The sequence below is a fragment of the Oncorhynchus mykiss genome, chromosome 18, assembly GCF_057628025.1.
Source record: "Oncorhynchus mykiss isolate SJ-2025 chromosome 18, ASM5762802v1, whole genome shotgun sequence".
NCBI lineage: Eukaryota > Metazoa > Chordata > Actinopteri > Salmoniformes > Salmonidae > Oncorhynchus > Oncorhynchus mykiss.
The window spans coordinates 8,529,154-8,540,000 of NC_143039.1; positions in this window are offsets into that span (position 1 = coordinate 8,529,154).

Consider the following 10,847-nt stretch of genomic DNA (forward strand, 5'->3'; position numbering starts at 1 on the left):
TGAAGAAATGTGATATTGTCCTCGGGCTGAGACGTTGTATAGTCTATGTTTGTCTCCTTCCTTCAGTACCTGCAGTCCTCGGGCTGAGACGTTGTATAGTCTACGTTTGTCTGTAGAACCTACGTTTGGCTGCTTCCTTCAGTATCTGCAGTCCTCGGGCTGAGACGTTGTATAGTCTACGTTTGTCTGCTCCCTTCAGTATCTGCAGTCCTCGGGCTGAGACGTTGTATAGTCTACATTTGTCTGCTTCCTTCAGTATCTGCAGTCCTCGGGCTGAGACGTTGTATAGTCTACGTTTGGCTGCTTCCTTCAGTACCTGCAGTCCTCGGGCTGAGACGTTGTATAGTCTACGTTTGGCTGCTTCCTTCAGTACCTGCAGTCCTCGGGCTGAGACGTTGTATAGTCTACATTTGTCTGCTTCCTTCAGTATCTGCAGTCCTCGGGCTGAGACGTTGTATAGTCTACGTTTGGCTGCTTCCTTCAGTACCTGCAGTCCTCGGGCTGAGACGTTGTATAGTCTACGTTTGTCTGCTTCCTTCAGTACCTGCAGTCCTCGGGCTGAGACGTTGTATAGTCTACGTTTGTCTGCTTCCTTCAGTATCTGCAGTCCTCGGGCTGAGACGTTGTAAGGTCTACGTTTGTCTGCTTCCTTCAGTACCTGCAGTCCTCGGGTTGAGACGTTGTATAGTCTACGTTTGTCTGCTTCCTTCAGTATCTGCAGTCCTCGGGCTGAGACGTCTACGTTTGTCTGCTTCCTTCAGTATCTGCAGTCCTCGGGCTGAGACGTTGTATAGTCTACGTTTGACTGCTCCCTTCAGTATCTGCAGTCCTCGGGATGAGACGTTGTATAGTCTACGTTTGTCTGCTTCCTTCAATATCTGCAGTCCTCTGGCTGAGACGTTGTATAGTCTACGTTTGACTGCTTCCTTCAGTATCTGCAGTCCTTGGGCTGATACGTTGTATAGTCTACATTTGACTGCTTCCTTCAGTATCTGCAGTCCTCGGGCTGAGACGTTGTATATTCTACGTTTGACTGCTCCCTTCAGTATCTGCAGTCCTCGGGCTGAGACTTTGTATAGTCTACGTTTGTCTGCTTCCTTCAATATCTGCAGTCCTCTGGCTGAGACGTTGTATAGTCTACGTTTGACTGCTTCCTTCAGTATCTGCAGTCCTCGGGCTGATACGTTGTATAGTCTACATTTGACTGCTTCCTTCAGTATCTGCAGTCCTCGGGCTGAGACGTCTACGTTTGTCTGCTTCCTTCAGTATCTGCAGTCCTCTGGCTGAGACGTTGTATAGTCTACGTTTGACTGCTTCCTTCAGTATCTGCAGTCCTCGGGCTGAGACGTTGTATAGTCTACGTTTGTCTGCTTCCTTCAGTATCTGCAGTCCTCGGGCTGAGACATCTACGTTTGGCTGCTTCCTTCAGTACCTGCAGTCCTCGGGCTAACACGTTGAATAGTCTACGTTTGTCTGCTTCCTTCAGTATCTGCAGTCCTCTGGCTGAGACGTTGTATAGTCTACGTTTGTCTGCTTCCTTCAGTACCTGCAGTCCTCGGGCTGAGACGTTGTATAGTCTACCTTTGTCTGCTTCCTTCAGTATCTGCAGTCCTCGGGCTGTGACGTTGTATAGTCTACATTTGTCTGCTTCCTTCAGTATCTGAGTCCTCGGGCTGTGACGTTGTATAGTCTACATTTGTCTGCTTCCTTCAGTACCTGCAGTCCTCGGGCTGAGACGTCTACGTTTGTCTGCTTCCTTCAGTATCTGCAGTCCTCGGGCTGAGACGTTGTATAGTCTACGTTTGTCTGTAGATCCTACGTTTGTCTGCTTCCTTCAGTATCTGCAGTCTTCGGGCTGAGACGTTGTATAGTCTACGTTTGACTGCTTCCTTCAGTATCTGCAGTCCTCGGGCTGAGACGTCTATGTTTGTACAAGGCCCCGTAGCTGCTATTGACATGTGTATCAACAACAACTGTTTTCATTAGACACTGACATTTTCTATTGGTCTGGTTGAACAAATGGCAATTTCTCCCCCCCACCCCCCCCACCCCAGACAACTTGTTAAATTTTAAAGGTTGATAGATTCAATAGGAGCCGGGGCTGAAACAGGCAGTGGATCCCAGTGAAAAACAAAGCCGGGAGATTAGCTGCTGTCAGTTTGTGGTATGAAAAGGATGAGATGTGCAAGGAGCCGTCGCCGACAGAAACTCTGGACCCATTCGCTTATAAATGGACGGACAGTATTGATCCTGATGTGGAAAGAGCAGTCACCAACAGAAACTCAGGACCCCTTCGCTTATAAACGGACGGACAGTATTGATCCTGATGTGAAAAGCCTTTTTTTTATTATAAAGAAATCTCTAGTCTAGTTTGTGTTCTTCTTCCTCCAATGCTTCCTAAGTGGTACCCTACCCCCCCTATAGACCCTGGTCGAAAGTAGTGCATTATAAAGAGAATAGGGTGCAATTTAGGGCACACTCCATGTCTAATCCAGTGTTTCATTGTGGACAGTGTAGACAGTGACTGCCTTGCAGGCGCTAGCAGTATTGTTCCCTCTTTGTACCTGGTTGTGTAGAGAGTCTCTCTGTTTCCCAGTATTCTCCAGGTGTAACCAAGTACCTGGTTGTGTAGAGAGTCTCTCTGTTTCCCAGTATTCTCCAGGTGTAACCAAGTACCTGGTTGTGTAGAGAGCTGCTCTCTTTTTCCCTGTACTCTCCAGGTGTAACTAAGTACCTGGTTGTGTAGAGAGCTGCTCTCTGATTCCCAGTATTCTCCAGGTGTAACTAAGTACCTGGTTGTGTAGAGAGCTGTTCTCTGTTTCCCAGTATTCTCCAGGTGTAACTAAGTACCTGGTTGTGTAGAGAGCTGCTCTCTGTTTCCCAGTATTCTCCAGGTGTAACTAAGTACCTGGTTGTGTAGAGAGCTGCTCTCTGTTTCCCAGTACTCTCCAGGTGTAACCAAGTACCTGGTTGTGTAGAGAGCTGCTCTCTGTTTCCCAGTACTCTCCAGGTGTAACCAAGTACCTGGTTGTGTAGAGAGCTGCTCTCTGTTTCCCAGTATTCTCCAGGTGTAACCAAGTACCTGGTTGTGTAGAGAGCTGCTCTCTGTTTCCCTGTATTCTCCAGGTGTAACCAAGTACCTGGTTGTGTAGAGAGCTGCTCTCTGTTTCCCAGTATTCTCCAGGTGTAACCAAGTACCTGGTTGTGTAGAGAGCTGCTCTCTGTTTCCCAGTACTCTCCAAGTGTAACTAAGTACCTGGTTGTGTAGAGAGCTGTTTTCTGTTTCCCAGTATTCTCAATTTGATTGCTCTGTAAAGTATAAAGTGACTGTTCTGTAATGTTTACAGTGATTGTTCTGTAAAGTGTAGAGTGATTGTTCTGTAAAGTGCAGAGTGATTGTTCTGTAAAGTTGACAATGATTTTTCTGTAAAGTTTACAGCGATTGTTATGTAAAGTATAAAGTTATTGTTCAGTAAAGTTTACAGTGATTGTTCTGTAAAGTTGACAGTGATCGTTCTGTAAAGTTGACAGTGATTGTTCTGTAAAGCTGACAGTGATTGTTCTGTAAAGTATAAAGTGACTGTTATGTAAAGTTGACAGTGATTGTTCTGTAAAGTATAAAGTGACTGTTCTGTAAAGTTAACAGGGATTGTTCTGTAAAGTATAACGTTATTGTTCTGTAAACTTGACAGTGACTGCTCTGTAAAGTTTACAGTGATTGTTCTGTAAAGTTTGCAGTGATTGTTCTGTAAAGTTTATAGTGATTGTTTTGTAAAGTGTAGAGTGATTGTTCTGTAAAGTTTACAGTGGTTGTTCTGTAAAGTGCAGAGTGATTGTTCTGTAAAGTTGACAGTGACTGTTCTGTAAAGTCGACAGTGATTGTTCTGTAAAGTATAACGTTTTTGTTCTGTAAAGTTGACAGTGACTGCTTTGTAAAGTTTACAGTGATTGTTCTGTAAAGTATACAGTTATTGTTCTGTAAAGTGTAGAGTGATTGTTCTGTAAAGTTTACAGTGATTGTTCTGTTAAGTTTACAGTGACTGTTCTGTAAAGTGTTGAGTGATTGCTCTGTAAAGTATAAAGTGACTGCTCTGTAAAGTTTACAGTGATTGTTCTGTAAAATGTACAGTGACAGTTCTGTAAAGTCATTACTCGGTAAGCATTCACCTGACTGGATAGATATTGGATTGGGTTCTAAGCTACCCTCTTATCTACAGGTCCAGTAGTTTTGGGACATTTTATCTCTTGTCTTTTGCTCTCAGTCTTCTCTTGGGTTCCTGTCATTCCCCAGAGTACGGTCCCAATAGAAAGAGAAAGTGCAGAATTTAAACACCATGTGTCAGTAAACTGTTTTACTGTAATATCTAGCTAGTTACTGTGAATTTAAACATCATGTGTCAGTAAACTGTTTTACTGTAATATCTAGCTAGTTACTGTGAATTTAAACACCATGTGTCAGTAAACTGTTTTACTGTAATATCTAGCTAGTTACTGTGGAATAAAACACCATCTGTCAGTAAACTGTGTTACTGTAATATCTAGCTGGTTACTGTGAATTTAAACACCATGTGTCAGTAAACAGTTTTACTGTAATATCTAGCTAGTTACTGTGGATTTAAACACCATGTGTCAGTAAACTGTGTTACTGTAATATCTAGCTAGTTACTGTGGATTTAAACAACATGTGTCAGTAAACTGTGTTACTGTAATATCTAGCTGTTTACTGTGAATTCGCCACAATTCTTCTCAGTCGCTGAAGACTTATTTTCTCCTCAGTTGAACATCAGTTAATATCACGTCCATGTAATGCAGAGAGAACTAAACACAAACATGCCATTAATAAGGTAGCGTTAAATCAACCTCATGCAATATCACATCACAGACCCCCTGACTACCATGATGGAGTCTCTGATGTTGGTAGGAACATCAATGATCGACATGCAGGTCTATATATGTAATATCTATTATAGTATAATGTGTTGACATGCAGGTCTATATATGTAATATCTAAGATAGTATAATGTGTTGACATGCAGGTCTATATATGTAATATCTAAGATAGTATAATGTGTTGACATGCAGGTCTATATATGTAATATCTATGATAGTATAATGTGTTGACATGCAGGTCTATATGTGTAATATCTATTATAGTATAATGTGTTGACATGCTGGTCTATATATGTAATATCTAAGATAGTATAATGTGTTGACATGCTGGTCTATATATGTAATATCTATTATAGTATAATGTGTTGACATGCTGGTCTATATGTGTAATATCTAAGATAGTATAATGTGTTGACATGCTGGTCTATATATGTAATATCTATTATAGTATAATGTGTTGACATGCTGGTCTATATATGTAATATCTAAGATAGTATAATGTGTTGACATGCTGGTCTATATATGTAATATCTATTATAGTATAATGTGTTGACATGCTGGTCTATATGTGTAATATCTAAGATAGTATAATGTGTTGACATGCTGGTCTATATATGTAATATCTATTATAGTATAATGTGTTGACATGCAGGTCTATATATGTAATATCTATGATAGTATAATGTGTTGACATGCTGGTCTATATATGTAATATCTATTATAGTATAATGTGTTGACATGCAGGTCTATATATGTAATATCTAAGATAGTATAATGTGTTGACATGCTGGTCTATATGTGTAATATCTAAGATAGTATAATGTGTTGACATGCTGGTCTATATATGTTATATCTAAGATAGTATAATGTGTTGACATGCAGGTCTATATATGTAATATCTATGATAGTATAATGTGTTGACATGCAGGTCTATATATGTAATATCTATTATAGTATAATGTGTTGACATGCTGGTCTATATATGTAATATCTATTATAGTATAATGTGTTGACATGCAGGTCTATATATGTAATATCTAAGATAGTATAATGTGTTGACATGCTGGTCTATATATGTTATATCTAAGATAGTATAATGTGTTGACATGCAGGTCTATATATGTAATATCTAAGATAGTATAATGTGTTGACATGCTGGTCTATATATGTAATATCTAAGATAGTATAATGTGTTGACATGCAGGTCTATATATGTAATATCTATTATAGTATAATGTGTTGACATGCTGGTCTATATGTGTAATATCTATTATAGTATAATGTGTTGACATGCTGGTCTATATGTGTAATATCTATTATAGTATAATGTGTTGACATGCTGGTCTATATATGTAATATCTATTATAGTATAATGTGTTGACATGCTGGTCTATATATGTAATATCTAAGATAGTATAATGTGTTGACATGCTGGTCTATATATGTAATATCTATTATAGTATAATGTGTTGACATGCTGGTCTATATATGTAATATCTATGATAGTATAATGTGTTGACATGCAGGTCTACTATATATGTAATGTCTATGATAGTATAATGTGTTGACATGCTGGTCTATATATGTAATATCTAAGATAGTATAATGTGTTGACATGCTGGTCTATATATGTAATATCTATTATAGTATAATGTGTTGACATGCTGGTCTATATATGTAATATCTATGATAGTATAATGTGTTGACATGCAGGTCTACTATATATGTAATGTCTATGATAGTATAATGTGTTGACATGCTGGTCTATATATGTAATATCTATGATAGTATAATGTGTTGACATGCAGGTCTATATATGTAATATCTAAGATAGTATAATGTGTTGACAGGCTGGTCTATATGTGTAATATCTATTATAGTATAATGTGTTGACATGCTGGTCTATATATGTAATATCTATTATAGTATAATGTGTTGACATGCTGGTCTATATATGTAATATCTAAGATAGTATAATGTGTTGACATGCTGGTCTATATATGTAATATCTATGATAGTATAATGTGTTGACAGGCTGGTCTATATGTGTAATATCTATTATAGTATAATGTGTTGACATGCAGGTCTATATATGTAATATCTATTATAGTATAATGTGTTGACATGCAGGTCTATATATGTAATATCTATTATAGTATAATGTGTTGACATGCAGGTCTATATATGTAATATCTATTATAGTATAATGTGTTGACATGCAGGTCTATATATGTAATATCTAAGATAGTATAATGTGTTGACATGCAGGTCTATATATGTAATATCTATTATAGTATAATGTGTTGACATGCTGGTCTATATATGTAATATCTAAGATAGTATAATGTGTTGACATGCTGGTCTATATATGTAATATCTATTATAGTATAATGTGTTGACATGCTGGTCTATATGTGTAATATCTATTATAGTATAATGTGTTGACATGCTGGTCTATATATGTAATATCTAAGATAGTATAATGTGTTGACATGCAGGTCTATATATGTAATATCTAAGATAGTATAATGTGTTGACATGCTGGTCTATATATGTAATATCTATTATAGTATAATGTGTTGACATGCAGGTCTATATATGTAATATCTATTATAGTATAATGTGTTGACATGCTGGTCTATATATGTAATATCTATTATAGTATAATGTGTTGACATGCTGGTCTATATATGTAATATCTAAGATAGTATAATGTGTTGACATGCTGGTCTATATATGTAATATCTAAGATAGTATAATGTGTTGACATGCTGGTCTATATATGTAATATCTATTATAGTATAATGTGTTGACATGCAGGTCTATATATGTAATATCTATTATAGTATAATGTGTTGACATGCTGGTCTATATATGTAATATCTATTATAGTATAATGTGTTGACATGCTGGTCTATATATGTAATATCTATTATAGTATAATGTGTTGACATTCAGGTCTATATATCTAATATTTTTTTAACATTATAACATGGTTGTTTGTAATTGTCAGTTGGATGCAATGTAACATAATGATATATCTGTGGGTTGATGGGAGAGCTTTCAGTCCTCTTCCAGCCCCCCCTACCACCCCTCTCCTAATCCTCCCAGCCCACCCTGCCACCCCTCTCCTACCCCTCCCATGCCCCCGTCATCATTAGCGGTGAGGAGATGAGCCCTCTGAGCTTTTAGAAAAGCGTTGATTGCTTTCTGCCGAGGCAGAATTTAATTGGTGTTGAAAAAGGCTGGATTATCTGCTGGACATGAAATGTTGTTGGAAAAACAAATCCATTTAGGGTCACTACTGTAGCTAGGCAGAACGGATGACTGCTGCTGCTGTAGCTAGGCAGAACGGATGACTGCTGCTATGACCGTTGTTGGAATAACAAATCCATTTAGGGTCACTACTGTAGCTGGGCAGAACGGATGACTGCTGCTATGACCGTTGTTGGAATAACAAATCCATTTAGGGGTCACTACTGTAGCTAGGCAGAACGGATGACTGCTACCTATGACAGTTGTTGGAATAACAAATCCATTTAGGGTCACTACTGTAGCTAGGCAGAACGGATGACTGCTGCTATGACCGTTGTTGGAATAACAGATCCATTTAGGGTCACTACTGTAGCTAGGCAGAACGGATGACTGCTGCTGCTGCTGTAGCTGGGCAGAACGGATGACTGCTGCTATGACAGTTGTTGGAATAACAAATCCATTTAGGGTCACTACTGTAGCTAGGCAGAACGGATGACTGCTGCTATGACCGTTGTTGGAATAACAAATCCATTTAGGGTCACAACTGTAGCTAGGCAGAACGGATGACTGCTGCTATGACAGTTGTTGGAATAACAAATCCATTTAGGGGTCACTACTGTAGCTAGGCAGAACGGATGACTGCTGCTATGACCGTTGTTGGAATAACAGATCCATTTAGGGTCACTACTGTAGCTAGGCAGAACGGATGACTGCTGCTGCTGTAGCTGGGCAGAACGGATGACTGCTGCTATGACAGTTGTTGGAATAACAAATCCATTTAGGGTCACTACTGTAGCTAGGCAGAATGGATGACTGCTGCTATGACCGTTGTTGGAATAACAAATCCATTTAGGGTCACTACTGTAGCTAGGCAGAACGGATGACTGCTGCTATGACAGTTGTTGGAATAACAGATCCATTTAGGGTCACTACTGTAGCTAGGCAGAACGGATGACTGCTGCTATGACCGTTGTTGGAATAACAGATCCATTTAGGGTCACTACTGTAGCTAGGCAGAACGGATGACTGCTGCTGTAGCTAGGCAGAACGGATGACTGCTGCTATGACAGTTGTTGGAATAACAAATCCATTTAGCGTCACTACTGTAGCGAGGCAGAACAGATGACTGCTGCTATGACAGTTGTTGGTATAACAAATCCATTTAGGTGTCACTACTGTAGCTAGGCAGAACGGATGACTGCTGCTATGACAGTTGTTGGAAAAACAAATCCATTTAGGGTCACTACTGTAGCTAGGCAGAATGGATGACTGCTGCTGTAGCTAGGCAGAACGGATGACTGCTGCTATGAAAGTTGTTTACTTGCGTTTTAAACCTTTCAGATATGTTATTTGAAAGTACAGGAGCAGTAATAGATGTCTATTAATTAATAGGAAAGTCATAAATGATTTAACACGACAATGTAAATATACCATCATAATGATGGCTGTACAATAGGTTGTTTTTATTTTGAATTTGAATAATTAACTAACCAATCTTATATATATATTTTTTTTTATCTTAAAGATGGAATCAATATTAATATGAATTTTTGAAAATAATTTATAATTCAAAATAATTGTTTTTAAATACTATTGAAATAGTAACAAAGTGGACCTGCCTCTGTTTTGGTAAAAAGCTGAGGGATCGGCCTAGATATATGGTAAAAAGCGGAGGGATCGGCCTAGATATATGGTAAAAAGCTGAGGGATCGGCCTAGATATATGGTAAAAAGCTGAGGGATCGGCCTAGATATATGGTAAAACGCTGAGGGATCGGCCTAGATATATGGTAAAAGCTGAGGGATCGGCCTAGATATATGGTGAAAAGCTGAGGGATCGGCCTAGATATATGGTAAAACGCTGAGGGATCGGCCTAGATATATGGTAAAAAGCTGAGGGATCGGCCTAGATATATGGTAAAACGCTGAGGGATCGGCCTAGATATATGGTAAAAAGCTGAGGGATCGGCCTAGATATATGGTAAAAAGCTGAGGGATCGGCCTAGATATATGGTAAAAAGCGGAGGGATCGGCCTAGATATATGGTAAAAAGCTGAGGGATCGGCCTAGATATATGGTAAAAAGCTGAGGGATCGGCCTAGATATATGCAACCATTCTCAAACTCTTAGACAGAGGTTTGGATGCATGATATAAAACAGTATATTTTTTACCATGTTTTGAGGCTGTACGGTGTTTGTTGACATTTAAGTTGTTTACAAACATTTGGAGTTAAAACAATGACGAGGTATGACAGTTGAAATTAAGTTCATTAGACATTTATTAGTTAAATTATATAAGAATCAATGGGTCCACATCATTAATGTGTAAGTTATACTATTTCAGAGTCAATGGGCACATATCATTAATTTCTAAGTTATATTCTTTAAGAATCAATGGGCACGCACATATCATTAATTTCTAAGTTATATTCTTTAAGAATCAATGGGTGTTAATCATTCATTTAGATGTCCCAAAATAGATGAAGCAAATACAGATTCCAGCAGTAGGAGATAAAAAAGACCAGATACACATTTAAAAATGATTATCATGAGTCATATTGGTAGGAATTATGAAGTGCTTTGAAAGACTGGTCAAAGATCATCTCACCTCCCTCCTCAACACACTCCACCCTCTCCATCTCACCTCCTCCCTCCCCGACACACTCCACCCTCTCCATCTCACCTCCTCCCTCCTCAACACAC